General features: G+C 40.0%; 1 protein-coding gene across 1 annotated transcript in view; it reads left to right on the top strand.

Annotated features, from left to right (window-relative positions):
• Positions 1-21,931, top strand: part of DIAPH3 (diaphanous related formin 3) — a 553,931-nt gene that overhangs the window by 393,482 nt on the left and 138,518 nt on the right. The window lies entirely within an intron of this gene.

Genomic DNA, 21,931 nt, shown 5'->3' with positions numbered 1-21,931 from the left:
TTTGAAATAGTTGTGTGTAAGTATAAAGGCACAGAGCTCAGCAGCCAGTTGTGCTGTGGTATCATCAGGGATAGTGTTCCTAACAGCTTGTATTCCATCTGTGTGTGGGATGTTTGTGTAGAGAGCCTCTACATCCATGGTGGCTAGGATGGTGTTTTCTGGGAGGTCACCAATGCATTGTAGTTTCCTCAGGAAATCAGTGGTGTCACGGAGATAGCTGGGAGTGCTGGTGGCGTAGGGTCTGAGTAGAGAGTCCATATATCCAGATAGTCCTTCAGTGAGAGTGCCAATGCCCAAGATGATGGGGCGTCCAGGATTTCCGGGTTTGTGGATCTTGGGTAGTAGATAGAATAACCCTGGTCGGGGCTCTAGGGGTATGTTGATTTCTTCTGGTGTTAGTGTAAGGAGTGTCCTGAGTAGATGCTGTAGTTTCTTAGTGTATTCCTCAGTGGGATCTGAGGGAAGTGGCCTGTAGACTTTGGTATTGGAGAGTTGTCTGGCTGCCTCCTTTTGATAGTCAGACCTGTTCATGATGACAACAGCACCTCCTTTATCAGCCTCTTTGATGATAATGACAGGGTGGTTTCTGAGGCTGTGGATGGCATTGCGTTCTGCACGACTTAGGTTGTGAGGCAAGCGATGTTGTTGTTCCACGATTTCTGCCTGTGCACGCCGGCGGAAGCATTCAATGTATAGGTCCAGGCTGTCATTTCGACCCTCAGGAGGAGTCCATGTGGAGTTCTTTTTCTTGTGCTGTTGGTGGGAGGGCACCCGTGTATCAGTGCACTGTTCAGTGTTGTCCTGGAAGTATTCTTTGAGTCGGAGACGGCGAAAGTAGGCTTCCAGATCGCCACAGAACTGTATCATGTTGGTGGGGGTGGCAGGGCAGAAAGAGAGTCCCCGAGATAGGACAGACTTTTCTTCTGGGCTGAGTGTGTAGTTGGATAGATTGACGATATTGCTGGGTGGGTTAGGGGTACCACTGTTGTGGCCCCATGTGGCAGGTAGGAGTTTAGACAGCTTACAGTCCTTTTTCCTTTGAAGAGCGGTGAAGTGAGTAATGTAGATCTCCTGTCTTATTCTAGTGAAGTCCGTTTGTATAGAAGTTTGGTTATTAATGAGAGTCTCCAGGTTGGAGAGCTCTTTTTTGATGTTTTCCTGTTTGCTGTATAGGATGCTGATCAGGTGGTTCCTCAGTTTTTTTGATAGAGTATGACATAATCTCTCACTGTGGTCTGTGTAGTATGTAGATAGCAGCGGATTTTTTACCTTTAGTCCATTTGGTATGATGTCCATCCGTTTGCATTTGGAAAGGAAGATGATATCTGTCTGTATTTGTGCAAGTTGTCAATAATTGTGTACTAGACTTCAAAATAAAAAGTCATATTCCACCTGACAGCAGAATGTTTAATTTTTACACTAGTTTAGACTATTAAGTTTCAGCTGTGTATATATGCAAAGAATTACAATTCCAGTGGCATTGGATAAAACACTTGACATTGTCTGGAGTAGAAATTTCCTGTATTTTTTACTCTCCCTATTCCCAACACCAACGCATGAGACTTCCATTGGAATAATAGTTCTGGCTGTGAGGGAGAATCAGTACGTTAATAAAACTACTTCAAACTTGCCCCAATGAGTCACACAAGTAATCTTCTTTTTAAGAGTAACAGTTTTGATAGTTTCACTCATTTCCAACACAGATTTTTCAGGTGACTTCCACTGAAAATCACAGGCCCCAGGACAATAGTAGGATCCTGATTTACATTTACATCCTGATCCATATATTTAGCCATACAAGTTCACTCAGTTCAAATATATATGAAGCAGCCAAACTAACTGGTAATACGCATCTATATTATTGAATCTTCAGCACAGAATGTTAAGTTCAAACACCTGAACAATTGAGTATTATAATTAGGATTATAATTATATTTATTTGTACACCTGTATATTAGGTTAAACACTGTGTGAAATATGAAAAACAAAAGTGGATTTTGCAGAAAATGCAGTAGTGAAGACTAGCACATATCTTTCAATAATACAAAATAAAGCTTAGATGCAAAGTACAGGTAGAGAAGTAAAAGTTAACCTTTCTATTCAACACTTCTGGAATCTGTAGGAAGAGGGAAAATAAGCTGTCTTTTCTTACGAGGGAGCAAGTTCTCTAGGAGACCACCCTCTTGTATGTCATGCTAGAATCCAAAGCAATTCCTTCATCTCACTTTCCCTTCCCCTTCTCTGCTGCACTAATGATACTAACTTTAGTAACACATGTATCTGCTTCTGTCATAGTATCTTTCCCCAATCTGAACCTTAGGGTCCAAAAGTTGGGTACCAGCATGAATTCCTCTAAGCTTAATTACCTGCTTAGATCTGATAAGCTGCCACCAATCAGGAATTCCTGTGCCTGATACACCCTGGTCCCCCCCAAACCTTCCCTGGGGACCCCAAACCCAAATTCTTTGAGTCTCACAGCAAAGAGGAATAAACCATTTCCCTTCCCCCTCCTTCCTTCCTCCCAGCTCTTTCCCGCCCTGGGTACACTAGGAGATCACCGTGATTCAAACTCCTTGAATCACCACACAGAGAGGAATGTTATCTTCCCCCCCTCCTCTTTTCCCTTCACCCAGAGGCAATACAGATTCAAACTCTGTGAATCTAAAACAAAGAGGAAATTCACCTTTCCCTTCTCCCACTGCGCTCTCTCCCTTCTCCCCACCAATTCCCTGGTGAGTACAGACTCAGTTCCTTTGAGCCTTAACTAGGAGAAAAAAATCAAACAGGTCTTAAAAAGCAAAACTTTTAATAAAAAGAAAGCAAAAAAGTAAAAGTTGTCTCTGTACTTTAGATGGTAAAAGTTACAGGGTCTGTCAGCTTATAGACACTAGAAAGAAGCCTCCCCCCAGCAAAATACAATTTAAAATACTTCCAGCAAAGTACACATTTGCAGATACAGAAACAATCAAAAAACTATAACCACCTTTCTTACTAAAATACTCACTATAAGAGACTGTAGCAGGGAGATTGGCAAGAAAACTGGTTGCCTGTCTAGTCCCTTCCAGGACCCAGAGAAAACAAAGCAAAACCCAAAAAACACAAACAAAGGCTTCCCTCCACTGAGATTTGAAAGTATCTTGTTTTCTGATTGGTCCTCTGGTCAGGTGTCCAGTTCACTGTTTGTTAACCCTTTACAGGTAAAAGAGACATTAACCCTTAACTATCTGTTTATGACAGCTTCTCCCACAACTGCCTCCAAGCTGCCTCCTGTTCATGGACTGTCCCCTGTGAACTTGGTCTGCAGGCCACTTCCTTCTCCTCATTCAAATTCCTCTTTAAAAAATACTTGTGCCGTGAGGCTTGCAGCTACTCAATCACCTGCCTCCCCTTCTCAGTCTACATACACTCCCACTCTGTCTTTCTGGGTACATCCAGACTACCTGCCAGATCGGCGGGTAACGATCGATTTATCGGGGATCAGTATATCATGTCTCATCTAGACGCGATATATCGATCCCCGAACGCGCCTCTATCGACTCCGGAACTCCATCAGGGCAAGTGGTGGTAGCGGAGTCGATGGGAGGAGCCGCAGCCGTCGGTCCCGTGCCGTGAGAACGGGAGGTAAGTCGAAATAAGATACCTCGAGTTCAGCTATGCTATTCCCATAGCTGAAGCTGCGTATCTTACATTGTCTCTCTCTCTCTCACCCACACACACCTACACACCAGTAGACCAGGCCTCTTTGAACCATCTCTGGTCTTTTCTCTCCAGTGGCTGGGCATCTCCGTGTTCAAAATGTTTGGAGGAAGCTAATGGATGTCCTTTCTTTCTCCCTTAGTCAAGGCTTACAAAGGAACTGGCACTTCCTCCTCCTTTGTAGGAGAGAGTAGAAGAGAGGTTCTGCTTCAATTGTGGGTCCCTATGTGTATTACACTGTGGGTACGTATTCAGTCCCTTAGCTTGAGACCTGTGCCCCTGCTCTCCTCATGCACCGTACCGAAGGTATAAGGGGCAGGTTGGACCAACTGCCTCTCCAGTTACTTCTTACTGCAATGGCCTGAGTCAGGACCTCCAGTATCTGGAGGGTCTGGGGTTTTTTCAGCCTTGTCTTCAACCTATAAATATTTCAAAGTTTTCTCTTTAGTATAGGTAGTGTAAATAGTCTTTAACAGCATGGTTAGTGTTTAGTTAGTTTCCTCACCCCAGGAACCCCTACCACCACCACTCTGGCTCCCGATACCAGAATTAGAGTATGTCCAGAACATCAGGCTTTAAAAGCTGTCTTCTGTCCCCATTTCTTTTTAGTTAGCAACGATCACCTTCACTGTTTTTACTGCCTTGGGGAAACAAATATCTCCATCAGCTGCAATATTTGTCACTCCTTCCCTAGGCATACCTAACAGATTCAGGAATTCCAGCTTAAAAAACACCTAGTGGAAAAGGCTATGAATGCCTAGTCTTGACCCCCTCTGTACATTGGCCAGAGTGAGCAAGGAGCGCACCTCCTGTCATGTGGCCTGACTTAGGAGTGAGGGAGAGCACACCTGTGGACTGTCCATCGGGGTCTCATCAGGAGAGCAGGGAATGTTCTCATAAACACAAGAGCAGATTCCCCCTTTAAGTCCATTCCTCTTAAAGCTGAACAAGCCTTTGCACCCAGCCCCTAAAGACTTAGAACTTCCTAAGCCCCAGGGCCATGATAAAAAGGGTCATAAGAGCGGGGCTTCATTGGTACCAGACTCCTCACCAGCAGTAACGATGCCACCAATACTACCTAAGTCAAAAGACACAGAACTGCCAATATGGGTAAAGAGTACCCATCAGGAACCTCAGTCACTGATGATACCATCACAACCCAATACTCAGTCTTTCTACCTCAGCTTTATCAGAATGGGCAGAGCTTGGGACACTAATAGATGAATAACCATACACAGTGTTCCATAAACACAAAATCTCACTATGACTACATCCAAAATTCACTTGGATATTTTCAGAATTTCAACTAAATCAGTCAATTCACTTCCCTGTATACTTTTTCCCAAAGCCCCATGACTCTGATGAGGAAAGGAGACTTCATTCTCTCAACATAAGATGAGCATTGGCATTATATCTGCAGAAAACATATCTGATCAGAATATCATCTGGAATGTGAGTTACCATAGCAGAATGAGTCCAAGGTCAAGCTATACGCTCTCAGAGGCTCTCTGGCTGTATCTGACTCTCTCGGTGTCATAGTATAATCCCCCACTCTGAACCTTAGCATCAAAAGATGGGATACCAGCATGAATTCCTCTAAGCTCAATTACCAGCTTAGTACTTGTAACGCTGCCACCAACCAGGAATTCCAGTGCCTGGCACACTCTGGTCCCCCCAAAACCTTGTCCAGGGACCTCCAAGGCCCAGTCCCTCTGGATCTTAACAAAAGGAAAGTAAACCCTTTCCCTCAAAGTTGCCTCTCCCAGGCTTCCCCTCCCTGGGTTACCCTGGAAGATTACTGTGATTCAAACTCCTTGAATCTTAAAACAGAGAGGAAAATTCACCTTCTCCCTCCCCCTCCCAGATCTCCCTGAGAGAGAAAGTAATCCTAACACAGAGAGAAATTTAACCTTTCTCTCCCCCTTCCCTCCTTTCTCCCCACCAATTCCCTGGTGGATCCAGACCCAGTCCCCCGGCGTCTCACCAGAATAAAAAAACAATCAGGTTCTTAAACAGGAAAAGCTTTTAATTAAAGAAAGAAAAAACAGTAAAAAAATTATCTTTGTAAATTTAAGATGGAATATGTTACAGGGTCTTTCAGCTATAGACACTGGGAATACCCTCCCAGCCTAAATATACAAGTACAAATTAACATCCTTTCAGCAAAATACAAATTTGAACTCCTTCCAGCCAAATACACGTTTGCAAATAAAGAAAACAAAAATAAGCCTAACTCACCTTATCTACCTAGTACTCACTATTCTGGACATATAAGAGACTGTATCAAAGAGATTGGAGAGAAACCTGGTTGCACGTCTGGTCACTCTCAGAACCCAGAGAAAACAACCACCAAAATCTAACAGCACACACAAAAACTTCCCTCCCTCAAGATTTGAAAATATCCTGTCTCCTGATTGGTCCTCTGGTCAGGTGACAGCCAGGCTCACTGATCTTGTTAACCCTTTACAGGCAAAAGAGACATGAAGTACTTCTGTTCTATTAACTCTTACTTATCTGTTTGACAGTTGGCACAGCTCCTTCTCCTACAGAGCGCCAGGGCTCACTCTGCAAGGACCTAAGTCTCAGTGGCATCACTTGAAGATGTACCCCTGCTTGACATTTGCCTGCCGGGGCAGCTATATGTAGTTGCATCCACACATTCAAAACACATGATGCCTTGATCCAAGACTTCTCTGCTGATACATCCTTTGGGGGGAAAACAGTTCTACAAGCAGCTTTGCCACCTGCATTCTCGCACCCATCTCCTCTTTCAGGACTGCTTGTCAGTCGCCCACAGTGGAATACATATAGGGACTAGCACTCAAAGAAGAAAGGGAAGTTACTTATCTTGTTGCAACTGGAGTTCTTCAAGATGTGTGGTCTCTATCTGTATTCCCCAACCCTCCGTTCTTCCCCTCTACTTCAGAGGACATTGCTTGCAAGAAACCTCTGGTCTCAGGTACAGGGAGTGCATGCATACCTACAGTGGAATACATCTTGAAGAACTCCAGTTACAAAATGGAAAGTAATAACTTTCCAGTCTTCCCTCTGGCTTTCCTTCTGGTTGATTCTGGTGTTGCATCTGTCTCTCTGCTGCTGATCATTACAGTTATCTCCACTCAGCAGTAGGTCAGCAGCCTCACGGAGTTCTGAGGAAAGAGTAAAAAGTGCTGCTACTGCTTACTCCATACAAGGGGCTGGTGCACTCATTACCCCACTGAGGCTTTCCTGTGACCACTGTAACCCAAATCTAATCAGACCTGTAGCTCAATCGTGAGCTTGAAGAAGCCACCTCTAAGAATGATTGAGTACCTCAATTTTTTTGTTCCACCAGTCTCTCTCTCTCTCTCTACTATGGCTGCCAGCATGGGTACTCATAGTGCCTATGTAGAAACTTTCTGATTTGATTAGTGAGTATTTATTTTTAAATTTAAATACAGTTTAATTTTTTTAAATATGATTTTTTTCTCTGTGGTCTACTACCTGCAAATGCATATAGTACCTAAAGAGAGAAACAACTTTATGATAGTGATATATTGCATTATATTACAAATAACAAGTCTTATGAGATGCTGATTTCATTTTAAAATAAAAATGTTCTAATAAAGTTTGAGTTCCTTGCTGCTCACAAGTGATTTGTATAGGAAATCTTTTCCTGAAAAATGACATTAGTGGAAATATTAGTTTTCAAGTAACTTAAAATAAAGATTGCTTCCATTCTTGCCAGCTTTATTTGAATTGGAGCTGTGACATACACAAAGAACATGAAAAGAATTATTCATAAATAGTAGACTTTATTAACCTCTTTATATATAGATGACTTTGCACTTTCAGTGGCAATTGTTCAATCAGCATCCCAATCTATTATGAATAGAGCTCATTAATATGCATAAGCTTGGTCTATTGTGATTATATTGCATATTTAATGTCACATACTTTTCTTATAGTAACTGCTTAGTTTTACTCTAAAAAATAAATAGCCCCAGGTGAACAAGAGGGGTCCTAAAATCAGTAAATCCACAAAATTAGTTTTTTAAAAACATTATCCTTATTAATAACTTATATTACTCTAATTAACCCAGTATTTAAAATCCGTAGGTAAATGAGGTTACACCGAGGTGTAACTTGCAGGACAGAAGATGAAAGTGAATGAGGAAAAATTATTTAGAAGTAGTTGCCTTAACTTTTCATTTATAACCTTTTTTAACGTTTAGGCTTTTGCAGAAGTGGATATAGTGCAGATGTAAAACTTTTTTGGTGTGTTAGCAGTAGTCAGTGACAGCAAGGTTTCAATCGTAACTATCTTTTATAAAGTTTTTTGTATCTGAGCATTTCCTAAATTATTGAATTTATAGCATTTTATTGTATGTTGTTTATTTATAGACTGGTGTCAGATTGTGGATGGGAGGGAGTGGTAGATGTGATACACCTGGACTTTAGTGAGGCTTTTGCCACTGTCTTGCATGACTTCTCTTTAACAAACTAGGAAAAGATAGGCTATATAGAGCTGCTATAAGATGGGCGCAAAACTGGTTGGAAAACTGTTCCCATAGAGTGAGTATCAGAGGTTCAAAGTCAAGCTGTAAGGGCATATCATATGGGGTCTTCCAGGGAACTGTCTGAGTCAGTTCTGTTCAATATCTTCATAAATGATTTTAATAATGACATAGAGAGTACACTTGTAAAGTTTGCGGACAGAACCAAGCTGGGAGAGGTTATAGATTGGGAAAAAAAATAGCTTGTTTAGTCTGGAGAAAAGAAGACAGAACAAGGGTACATTATAACAGTTTTCCAGTACATAAAAGGTTGTTACAAGGAGGAGGATGAAATGTTCTTGTTAACCTTAGAGGATAGGATAAGAAGCAGTGGGCTTACATTACAGCAAGGAAGGTTTAGGTTGGACAAAAAGAAAAGCTTCCTAACTGTAAGAGTAGTTAAGTACTGGAACAAATTGCCTAAGGAGGTTGTCATTGGAGGTTTTTAAGAACAGGTTAGACAAACACCTGTAAGGAATGGTCTAGTTATTACTGAGTCCTGCTGTGAGTGCAGGGGACTAGGCAACATGACTTATTGAGGTTGCTTGCAGTTCTACACTTCTAAGAGTCTGAGATTTTTTGCCCTTGTGATGCGCTGTGCAAAGAGATCTTCTGTGTGTCAATTTCCCCTTCTCACAGAGCTACTCCAAGTTATCATGTGTCCCCACCACTAGAACACATTCTGTGCAGTGTCTCCCCCCTGCCACTCTTTAAATTCCTGGTACAGCAAAGATTGAGCAAGCGAGTAGTCATGTCATAGTTTCATCATCTTGTGGCTATTGTTCCTAGGTAACGTGCTTTTCAGGGTGGATTTGATTTAAGTCACTAGTAAGGAAGACTCAATTTAATCATGGATTTCTACATAAAAGTGCGGTCTTGTTGGTTGTTATAACCTTAATACATAGTCTTCACAACTCAGAGAGAGATGTAGGTTTCATTTTTAGAAGGTACACACTATACATTTTTTAAGTTTTATTTTATTTTGAAAGCTTTTCAGATTAGTTTTACAGCTATATCAGAAAATGAATGATTGGTTATTTCATTTAGCAAAGGTAATGGAAGCCAATATTTATGAAATAACTGAGAGATGAACTATCTCCAGTTCAACTGATTAATCATTAATATTTGGAGGATTTTCTTGCCATACTTTATTAGGAGGAGAACATTACCAGACAGACATTTAAAGTGTTTTATTTAACTAAAACATTTTTTTAAAATCATTTATTTTTATCCACCCTTGTGCTCTTTGTGCTGGCCAGTGCTGTCATGGCATTCTGGATCAAGTGGGGCTGACAGTTGAGTGGTTATTCAATGTATTGTGTGCTGGTGCCATGCATCTGCCTTATTTCCTCAAGAACATGTTAATAGTTAGCTGAATTGTGTTCCACTCTTTCACTTGCATACCAATAAAGTACTCTAAAACCCACTTCAAGGTGTCTGGAAGTGGTACGGAGTCTCTTCTGCCCTTGTAGCTTCAGTACCATTTGTACTAAGGAAATACATCTCTACCCCAATATAACGCGGTCATGGGGAGCCAAAAATCCCTACCGTGTTATAAGTGAAACACCGTTATATCGGGATAGTGGTGTCAGGGCTGCAGCAGCGATTTAAAGAGCCTGGGGCTCCAGGCCCTTTAAATCGCTGGCAGAGCCCCGCTGCCACAGGCCTGGGATAATGGCGTCAGGGCTCCAGCGGTGATTTAAAGGGCCCGGGACTCCCCACAGCAGCCGGAGCCCCGGGCCCTTTAAATCACTGGCGAGCCCCACTGCCACAGCCCCGGGGTAGCAGCGGCAGGGCTCCGGCAGTGATTTAAAGGGCCTGGGTCTCCCCACAGCAGCCCTGGGCCCTTTAAATCGCTAGTGAGTCCCGCAGCTGCAGCACCAGGATCGCAATGGCAGGGCTCCCGCGGTGATTTAAGGGGTCCGGGCTTCCTTTCAGCAGCCGGAGCCCCAGGCCCTTTAAATCTCTGGTTGTGCCCCACTGTCCCAGCCCCGGGGTAGCGGTGACAGGGCTCCAGCGGTCACTTAAAGGGCTGCCGGAACCCCGCTGCTACCGCACTATATGCAATCCCGTTTTATATCAGGTCATGTTATAGCAGGGTAGAGGTGTATAGGCTTTGGCACAGCTCTTGCCATCAGTGGGACAGCAAATTTGACTGTGAAATGGTCACAGGTACCTTCTGACTTTTTTTTGGTTAGATTTAGGAATGTATCTTTGGGAATTTTAGGCTGCCTAACTGGGTTTCCCCTGATAGTTGTCAATAAAGCACCAGGATGATTCCTTTGTACTGCTTACTGTACATTCCCTACCATCCTTTCCTTAATTCTTGCTTTTCCACATATGATATTGAAATACCACAGCCCTTACTATGGTCACAAGACAGTTCCAGATGTGAGAGCCCTTGACTTTTCTGCTTATAAGAAGCCTTGGAAAAGGAGAGGGGAATATATTAATGCATTTTTGTTATCATTTCTGTGGAACCATGTCAGCTTGGAATGCCTTTCTGAGTCTTTATTATGTGTTGGTACTGTGCAAGAGAACCAGAATTATTTTCCTATACATAGTCACCACTCCATCAGACCTTCCTCATATCAGAATTTCTGTTTACTGTGTAATCCAATGCATTGTAAACAAAGCTCATTCTTACTGTCTATGTACAATCAAGGATACATAATATGTGACACGGTAATGGGATAGGCACTCATAGTTCACAGGATACAGACAGCATCGCCATAGGCACAAACAGTGCATGCTTTAAGAAAGGTGAGACTTTCACCTTCTCTTCCCTTACTTGGCAATCCCTGTTCTGGGAAACAGTTTGGGCAGTAACCATGTCAACACAGGAGCATGCTCAGAGTCCCTGCAAGATGAGCAGTCAGATCAGCCCTCGCTATGCATGGATATTGCACAGATAATAGACACTATTGTTCATGTGCCTGTGTGCTTCCCTCCTCCCCTCTGTAATCACAGCCATGTGCCTGTAATATGCAGAGAGTTGCCCAAATCTCAGTTCTTTTCATGATTACAGCAGGAGCTGAATCAGTCACATCAGATACCTCGGGTTGCTCCTAATAGATTAGGACTTAGAGCTGTACTCCTCACAGCCCCTAAACTACCAGCTTCCCTGCATGCCCCCCTGGATTGTTGATGAGAGTTATGGACAGAAGTATTGGTTAGCTGAGACACTCCTGCAGGCACGCGAGCCACACTGATACTTTAGAAACATGCAAATAAAGTATGAGGTGTGATCACTGTGGAAATAATTTTTGCATAAGAGTATAAAGATAGTATTGGAATACTTAACTAATACAGAATGTGAACAGACTACAAAACAGTGGTCTGTAATTTCTCATCATTACCATTCCTTTCTCAGTTACTAGAAGTTTTTTCTACTACTTTCATCGTGAGAAATGGAGCACAATTTTAGCAACGTCTGCTGCAGCCTGGATAATACTTAATATAGTAACTCCTCATTTAACGTTGTAGTTATGTTCCTGAAAAATGCGAATTTAAGTGAAACAATGTTAAGCAAATCCCATTTCCCCATAAAAATTAATGTAAATGTGGGGAATAGGTGGGATATTTCCCAGGGAATGCCTTACTGGTAAATGATGAGCTAGTACTCGGCTGAGCCCTGAAGGGTTAACACACTGTTGTTAATGTAGCCTCACACTCTACAAGGCAGCACAAAGGGAGGGAGGGGAGACAGCATGGCAAACAGAGACACACATTCTGTGTCGGAGAGATGCGTAGAGATGCGCGTTGCCCCTTTAAGTACGGTGACCCTACCCTAAGTATATTGCATTTTTAAGTAGACCAGCAAGTTGAGACAGCACCTGCCGTCAGCAAGCTCCCTCTGTCCTCAGCCCTGTCGTGTCCCTTCATGGCTCTGTGGAGATCTGGTAAGCAGAGGGCAAGGGCAGGAGCAGAGGGGAAGGGAACACCCTGACATTAGGCCCCCTCTCCCTTCAGCTCCGATCCAGCAAGCAGGAGGCTCCTGGGAGCAGCTCCAAGACAGAAGGCTGTAGCAGCACATGGCAGTGAGAGGGGGAGGGACAGCTGAACTGCCAGAAATTGATAGCCTGCTGGGCAGCTGCTGCACAGGGAACTTAAGGGAGCAGGAAGCTGCCAGTCCACCCTGGGTCCAAGCCCGCACAAGCTAGCTCCAATGCACTGCTCATTCTGCAAGCAGTGAACAAAGCAGGCAGCTGCCAAACAATGTTATAAGAAAGCATTGCACATCTTTAAATGTGTTCTCTAATTGATTAGCAAAGTAACAACGAAACGACATTAACCGGGATGACTTTAAGTGAGGAGTTACTGTACTATATCTTGTCCTTTCTTAGCCGCTCCTTTGTAGTTTTGATTTCTTCTTGGAGTTGATTTGAACCTTGTGTTGCCACAGTAATTTAAGTCTGAAGGGAACTATTTCTGTAAACATTTGACTTAGCTTAAAATTAAAAGCTCAGGAATTCTTGTATGAACAATTTTGCTGAAGGCCAGGGAAATTCAGACTTTATATTAATATAGGTGTAGATAAATACTCAGAAGTGCTATATATGAATCCTAAAACCTCATCCAAATGTGAGAACTAAATGAATAAGATTATAAATGTTAAATAAGTTAAAATGTTAACTTTGTAATTTTTGTTACAGAGATGCATGAGCAGTAAAGTAAGCTTCAGGGTTGTAAAAAACTCCAGTGTGCAAGCACGTATGTGTGTGTTCGAATATGTATGTAAAAAGTAGGGCTGTTGATTACTTGCAGTTCATTCACGCGATTAACTCAAAAAAAGTAATCACGATTTAAAAAATTAATTGCACTGTTAAACAATAGAATACCAATTTAAATTTATTAAATATTTTTTGATGTTTTCTACATTTAGAAATATATCCATTTCAATTAAAACACAGCATACAACATGTACAGTGTTCACTTTATATTATTTGTTCTTACAAATATTTGCACTGTAAAAATGATAAAAAAAATTTGTAGTATTTTTTAGTTCACTTCATACAAGTACTGTCATGCAATCTTTTTATCATGAAAGTGCAACTTACAAATGTAAATATTTTTTGTACATAACTGCACTCAAAAACAAAACAATGTACAACTTTAGCGCCTACAAGTCCACTCAGTCCTACTTCTTGTTCAGCCAGTCACTAAGATAAACAATGGGCAATAGTGCTGCCTGCTTCTTATTTACAGTGTCACCAGAAAGTGAGAACAGACATTTGCCTGGCACTTTTGTAGCCGGCTTTGCAAAGTATTTGCAAGGTGTCAGATATGCTAAACATTTGTATGCCCCTTTATTCTTCGGCCGTCATGCCAGAGGACATGCTTCCATGCTGATGATGCTCATTAAAAAAATTAATGCGTTAATTAAATTTGTGACTGAACTCCTTAGAGAGAATTGTATGTCTCCTCTTCTGTTTTACTCGCATTCTGCTATATATTTCATGTCTCAGATGACTCCTCATCACATGTTCGTTTTAAGAACACTTTCACAGCAGATTTGACAAAACACAGAGAAGATACCCATGTGAGATTTCTAAAAATAGCTACAGCAATCGACTCAAGACTTAAGAATCTGAAGTGCTGTCCAAAATCTGAGACGGACAAGGTGTGGAGTATGCTTTCAGAAGTCTTAAAAGAGCAACACTCAGATGCGGAAACTACACAACCCAACCCCCCAGAAAAGAATATTAACCTTCTGCTGGTGGCAGATGATGAAAATGAACATGCATTGATTTGCTCTGCTTCTGGTTTGTTATTGAGCAGAACCCATCATCAGCGTGGAAGGATGTCTTCTGGAATGGTGGTTGAAGCATGGAAGGGGTAAATGGATCTTTAGCGCATCTGGCATGTAAATATCTTGCGACACCGGCTACAACAGTGCCATGAAAATGCCTGTTCTCACTTTCAGGTGACATTGTAAACAAGAAGTGGGCAGCTTTATCTCCTGCAAATTGTAACCAAACTTGTTTGTCTGAGCGATTGGCTGAAGTAGGACTGAGTAGACTTGTAGGCTCTAAAGTTTTACATTGTTTTATTTTTGAATGCAGGTTTTTTTGTACATAATTCTACATTTGTAAGTTAAACTTTCATGATAAAGAGATTGCACCACAGTACTTGTAGTAGGGGAATTGGAAAATACTATTTTGTTTTTTATAGTGCAAATATTTGTGATCAAATCTAAATATCAAGTGTAGACTTTATATTCTGTGTTGTAATTGATATCAGTATATTTGAAAATGTAGTTGGGAAGCCAAATAATGCTTGCTTGCTTAATTTTAAGAAAGCATGCTAATTTTCAGCAGCAAATTACTGTCTTCTGACATTATATTATCTTTTTTAGAATAAAGTCAGATATCCTTTTTGTTTGTTTTGTTGCTTACTTACTAATAAATAGACCCATGTTATTTAATTCTTCTTTTAATGGAAGTAAACAGAGGTGATGTTTCTTCTGTTTTTCATTTACTGTGGTAAGGTGTTTTCCTTTTGTAATTGTTTAACTCTAGTCTTAGTTTTATATTGTGTGCATACAATACCCATTCATCTGGACCAAAAGGATTTCTTGGTCACCATTCAGCTTTTCTCTAGAACAAAAGGGTGCTCTCATGATTGGAGTATAAAGGTTCAAATACTTATCAGTTTTCTATATTACCTTAAACAAAACTCTTTCTCCATCATGACTTGAACAGTTAAAAAAAAAATGGAAAAAACCCTAAGCATCGTTTGAGACTGGCTAGCCGTACACTTTTTCTACCTCTAGTTTCTTTGCAATATTAATAGGTTTGTAAAAGTATTACTGTTTCCCCTTTTTATTTCTTTTCTATGTTTTCTGATTTCCACAAATGGCTGTCAGTTTCTTAATTCTTTACAGTTTTCATTCAGATTTTCCCTCTAGTCAATTAGCTACCCTTAGCTAATTTTTATACACTTAATTTCTAACTATTCTTTTTGCTCTGTTTTATAATACATGTTGTTTTCTCGTGTCTTTCTGAAGCATATACTTGTAAGTATGATTTCCCATGAAAGAAAGGGAAGAAACAGGAAATCTGTTTTTTTAAGCTGAGTTTGCCTTCTGAGTCTGAGTATAAATGTGTTTCTTCTATCATTTAAAGACATTTAGTGGAGGAAGCAATTAACAGTTCCTTTATTATTTTTTTAACAGTTGTGTGAGACGAATATAATGCAATTACTGTATATCTAGTAAATTTTTTTTTTTTTACCATAGTTGTTTCTTGCAAAACCCTTGACACAAGATGAAAGCGCCAACTATTCTGGGCAAATGTTACCTTTGACAGATAGCCACGGGGTTTGTCTCTTTTTGACATATTAGAAACATGCCGAGACCATGATGTCTTTTTTTAAAAAGGAGATACAAGACTAAGGCCATGTCTACGCTACCACTTATGTTGGCAAAACTTATGTTGCTCAGAGGTGTGAAAAAACACCACCCTGAGCAACATAAGTTTTACTAGCTTGTGTGTACACACTATGTCAGCTGGACAGCTTCTACCACCAACGGAGCTACCTCTGCAGTCATAGGAGAAAGTGAGGAGGTTAGTGGGTTACAGATTATTGCAATAAACCATAAATCCAGCATGTCTGTTCAGTGCATGATTTTTAGTGTCTAGCTGAGTAATCAAATTTAAGTTCCCAAGCTTATCTTTTGAAAGTGTTGTGCAGATTTCCTTTGTGAATGAGGACTGATAGGTCAGACATAGAGTGTGAAAAGTGTTGCGCCACAGATAAGATGTCTTTTATCATTTTCCTATGTGAGTTCCTTAGAGAGCATAGTATGATTGTATGGTTTCACCCTCAGAGTTTTATTGAGGCATTTAGTGCACTGGATGAGGTATACCACGTTTTGATATCATGTGTAGGACCAACGAATTTTGAAAGGTGTGTTGTGGGAGGGTGTTGATCATTGTAGCAGTGGCAATAAGTCTGCAGGTTTAGCATCTCTTCTGGCAGGGTCTGGTGTTGCTCTGAGTTGGTGTGTCTTGGTTTGTGGGGAGCTTGCTTCTGATGATGAGCTTGGAGAGGTTGGCGTGTTGTGAAGGCCAGAAGTGGGGGTTCAGGAAAGATTTCTTTTGGAATGGGGGTCCCCATCGAGTGTGGGTTGTAGTTGTTTGGTGATACCCAGTATAAGTTCCAGTGTGGAGTGGTAAGTGATAACTAGGGGTATGCAATCTATTTCTCTGGTGGGGTGTCTTTGTTTGGAAAAGGTGGCTTTAAATGTGTTATATCGCAGACTTTTATCTCTTAGCACTTTCTGTGACTGTAAATAAGATTCCTTGGAGTGTTTGAGGTGGTTACTGGATCTGGGAAGGTAGGGTGGTGATGCATGGATTTCTTGTATGAGGTTCTCTGTGGGGTTCCATTGTTGAAGCTGAAGGTGGTGTCCAGGAAGTTGATGCTAGTGTGAGAATGTTCCAGAGAGTTTGATGGTGGTGGTGGTGGTAGTTGAAGTTGTGAAGGAAATCTGAGGGAGTTTAAGCTCTCTATCCAGAGAATAAAAATATCATTAATGTATCTCAGGTACATCATTAGTTTTGTAGTGCATTTGTCCAGAAATTCTTCTTCAAGATGGCCAATGAAGAGGTGGTCATATTGGGCATCCATCCTAGTACCCATGACTGTTCCCATGGTTTGGGCAAAGTGTTTGTTGTTGAATGTAAAGTTGAGCATGAAATGGAGTTTGGCAATGTGTTTGGGATGGATATCTGAGAGTCGTCCATTGTCTTGTAAATATTTGAGGTAGGCAACTACGTTGTCATTGAGAGGGATGTTGGTGTATAGAGAAGTGACATCCATGGAGGCAAGGATTGTGGTCTGAGGGAGGTTGTTAATATTGTGGAGTTTGTGGAGGAAGTCAGTTGTGTCCTGGAGGAAACGGGCCTTTTGTTTGGTAATTGGTTTGAGGATGGTTTCTGTGAATCGTGGTATTTCTTCAGCAAGAGTGTTGTGGCCAGATATAGTGGATCTACCTCGGTTCCCTTGTTTGTGTATCTTGGGAAACATGTAGAAGGTGGGTGGGTTTGTTGGGGATGTATGTAGAGTTTCTCTTGGAGTTGTATGGGAAAGGATTTGATGATATCCTTAAATTCCTGGGTAATTTGTGATGTGGGAGGTTTTTGAGTTCTTTAAAGTAGGTGGTGTTGGAGAGTTCTCAGTTGGCCTCATTAACATAATCATCTGGGTTGAGGTTTAATCCTGTCAGTTAATTACAGTATAACAAAGAGCTTTATCTAATTGCCATGTCATCAGTTAGATCCCAATGGAAACTGACAGTCTAACTCCCTGGTCTCAGATAAAGTTCTTAACTGCACAGCTGGATTAGGCAATGCTGACAGCATGTGTTAAATTATTCCTGAATTGCTGCTCTGAAGTTTGACTAGCATTCCTTGGAAAAGATTTGCAGGATTTTGAAGATAGTCGGATATAGACGCAACACCTTAAATGAGGAAAAATATTTCTATGTAGGGCCACACTATTAGATACTATTCGTCTGATAAAGTGAACTTCTATCATCTTAATGTGACTCAACGTTGTTTTTACTGTTTCTTTGTGGGAAGGTGAGAGAGCATTTTTTAAATTGAAAAGTCATATTTCTGTCCACAAGTAATCTTATAATAACATAGTACTTTCATGTTCAAACACATATTCAAAATTATATATGTGATAACAGTATGCCGGTGCATTGAGACTGTTTAGCTGAATTATTTTATATCTTGTATCACTGATATTTGAGTAGTCATTGGTTAATCCAAAATCTGCTAATTTCAGGCCAGCAGTTTACATACAGGATCTGTAGTTATGAGTTTCGGAAGCATCATGTTGTAATACAGGGTTTATAACAATCATATTCTTCTATTCCTGCTGATGGAAAACTAATATTCCTGGTATATTTCTGTTTAACTTTTTTAATGTCCTTATTTTACACATATTTACTTTGTATCTCTCCTGCCAAATTTGGTTGCATAAGTGTAGGTCCTTAAATCTGTATTTAGGCACCTACATATTAATTTACTTGCCTACATTCATGTGTAGTCATTTAAATCGGCACTTACAATAGCTGCCAAAATATAAATTTGGTTCCTAATTATAGACACAGAAATTTGAAAATTTAGCTCTTACTCTGTGTTTTGGATGGAGAAAATTGACTGTTTGTAATTTATATGTAATGATTGTTAACCTAGTTTTGTGAATATATTCATACGAAAGGAAAAATTACTAGAAAAGTTGCATTTTAAAAACGGACACAAGAGGTTTACTTTTCTAATAAATTGAAGCCTTAATCTGTAGCCTAATTTGTCAATACAATATATTACATGCAAGTGTGAAAATGGATAGTATCCTCAAATGGCATTAATAATTACACTTCAAAAGGTTGTTTTTCCTGTTAATTACGTTATTCCTGTTCACTTATTTAAAGTCTCTATTCTGTATTTGTATTTGTATAGTGTAGTAGATTATGCTGCAGTTCATCTTTTTGAAAACTGCTCTTTAATACTTTCTGAAGTAACTATCAAGTCTGTAGAGATTTTGAAAAGATAAATGGGCGAGGGGGTCAGAGAGAGATCATAAAAGACAAGGACGGAAGCTACATTGATATAAGCTTGAAAGCAACAGTCCCAGTCTCCGCCAGGCCCTTGATCAAGATGGACAGGCTGAATGGGTTTTTCTCTGTCTGTGCATGACATTAGAAAAGGGTGAGGGCTTCATTGGACTATGCAAAATTCTGAGATGAATAATGCACAGTTCAGTTTTTTGGTTGCATAAACTTTTTTCTTTTTTTCCCCTCCCTCAAAACTGAGTCCACAACTATTCCTCAGTAACTAGTGACAGTACAAATTTCAAGGTATGCTTTTTTATTCAGCCCCTTTTGAATTACTAGCATGCACAATATTTACAAATTTTGCTAATGACAAAGAATTTTTATGTCCTCTTCTTTGTAACTCAAATAACTGAAAGGTTGTGCCTCAGATTTTCCAAGAGCTTCACCTTTGTGTTGATATCAAGATGTGTTTCAGTCACAAAAGTGAATATCTAAGAAAATCACATGAAATCAGGTGGAGTCTAAATATATGAAAAGGCAAAGGCTTGAATATATTGTGGCAAGATGGTTTTATTTGTCATGAATTTGGGATTGCCATGTTAATTATAATGGGCCTAACCACTAGTGGGTTATGCAAGTCATCCTAACTGCATGTCAAGAAAACCTGTATACCATTCCTCACCATCTTTTGTGTATGCCACATACAGGAATACTATTTTTAAATGTTTTAGCTGGTCTTATAAATAGTTGTTACTTCTCTCTTCATATTCCTCTGCTTGTAAAGGTAGGATCCCTTGTTACATGTTAGCCTTGAAGATGAAGAAGAAAATTATAACTAATAAAGCTATAGAAATAACTAAATAACTTCCCTACAAATAATAATTCTGTAATTTTAAGGACTAGTATCTTAGGTCCGTAGCAAGTGTTATACTGTAAGGAAGAGATGGAAATCTTTGTTTTTAGCCCTAAACAGACATGTAGTACTGGATATTAAACCTGCTGCAGCTGAATAGTGCCTGTCCTGTCCTTCAGACCAGTGTGACTTTGGTGGGAATGTTCACATTCGGGGGGAGAGGGAAACTAATCTTGCACACCTATTTGAAGTTATAAGTAGTCTTACAGGAGATCGCTTAATGCACAAAATGCAGGTGAAAGGCCCAGTAGTGAAAAATAAGTGAAATTCATTATGTAGCCGCAGAAATTGTTATTAATATGATTGATCTTTGGCTCCCATATTAATATTACGTGTATTGTTGGTACCACAGAGAATTTTTAAGTGACAAGAATATTTGTGAAAGAATTTATTTAAATTTGAAATGGCTGTGCTTGAAGCAATGCTTGTTTTACTTAGCTGTGATTCTAGAAAGCTAACATTTTATATCTCCTATTTTTATTTTTAAATGTGTGATTTTTTTTTTAAATTAGTGAAGTAATGATTGTCTTTCTGTATCAGGAGAGGTTATATTTAGGAGGGATATTTTTGTTTGTTTTTGAGGATTTTTTGTGGGGTAGAGATGATATTAAAGTTTGGGGTAGGTTAGAATCTAGGAACCCAGACATCATGATGATGATGATGATACCTAGCTTTTAGATAGCATTTTTCATATGTAAATCTCGGCCCACCAACTTATGTTTCCTCCTTAGTTCTTAGGCGTCTCTCTTCTGTTTGCTGGAATGCAGCCCCAAACAACTTATCTCTTGGAACCAGACATTTTTGTTCATGCCCCTCAAACTGAGTGGAGATAACATGATTCAGTGGCTAGACATTGGAGCTAGCCATATTCATACTAGAAGTCAGACACATATTTTTGCTAGTTGGGTTAATTATCCTTTGGAACAGTTTAGCAAAGATTGTGGGGGATTCTCTATCACTGACCATTTTTAAATCGAGTAGATTTTTTTTTTCTAAAATATATGCTATAGGAATTATTTTGGGGACGTTCTATGGCCTGTTTGTACAGAAGATCAGATTAGATGGTGGTCTCTTCTGGCCCTGGAGCATATGAATATAAGAATAAAATATTTGGCCCATTTTTTAGTTTGAGCAATGGTGCTGTTAATTATAGCTTCCATCTTAGATGGCTTGAGTGAAATTCCTATTTCCAACCTAGTGTCTCAAGTAAGATACCTCTGCCATTTCTCTACTTTATGCTTCTCCATTTTCACTGCTAATCCAGGCTTCTGGATTTGGTGAAATACTGCCTTCTCATGGGCAAGATGTGCCTCTCATATTAGAATGTCTATGGCAGTGTCGTCTAGCTATTCCAGGGCAAACTCACTCATTCCTAGAGGTTTCCAACTAAAGTTGAAGTTAGTGCAGATGGCTTTGTCATTAACTTGACAGCTCTATAGACCAGTTAGTTTGCTCTGATGTTGTAAACCTGACACTAAAGGTCAAAATTGATCTACTCATGAATTTATTTGATAATAGAAGCAACTGTATTCATGGTACTGTTGGTATAAATGCATGTACACAAATAATGAGTAACCTCATTTACGGTAACATTTATACTTGTCTCATGGGACATTGTTTTTGTGTCTAATATGGTAAGTAGAAAAACTCTAAATTGGTAAATTATAGAATATGGACACAGTTTATTAAATGAGAGAGCAAAGCTGGTTTCTGTACGTTAGCTATGAACATGTTCATTGTAGTCCACGTTCACTCTAGTCCAGTATTACTCTATTGGCTTTATACAGAGAAATGATTTGTGCTTGATTTTATAGAACAGGGACTCAAATTATCTTTTTTTGTCTAATGTGATTAATCTTTTTGGGGGAAGGGCTCTCAAAAGTATACAGGGAAATACAATTTTTTGCTATCAGCCCAGACAACAGAATTTCAGTAACAAATGTGTTCTAAACAACTTGTTGATTTTATGCTAGGAGCTGATTCCCTGAAACGAACCACTTTCAGCAAGTGAAATGTCTGATTCACAATGGGTTGTGGTTTCCTATGGGGTTCAGACACACATACATAAATAGAATCGTATTCCATTTGAAGGTAGTATTGAATCTCACTAAAGAAAGCAGTGGTGTGAAGTGAATCAAATGAAGTTTGGTCCACTTTACTGAACAGCAGTACAAACACTAATGACACTGATTTCATTATGAGAGATCTGATTTATGA

The sequence above is a fragment of the Gopherus evgoodei genome, chromosome 1 (genome assembly GCF_007399415.2).
Source record: "Gopherus evgoodei ecotype Sinaloan lineage chromosome 1, rGopEvg1_v1.p, whole genome shotgun sequence".
NCBI classification, from domain to species: Eukaryota; Metazoa; Chordata; order Testudines; family Testudinidae; genus Gopherus; species Gopherus evgoodei.
This window is presented reverse-complemented; position numbering and strand designations above follow the sequence as displayed.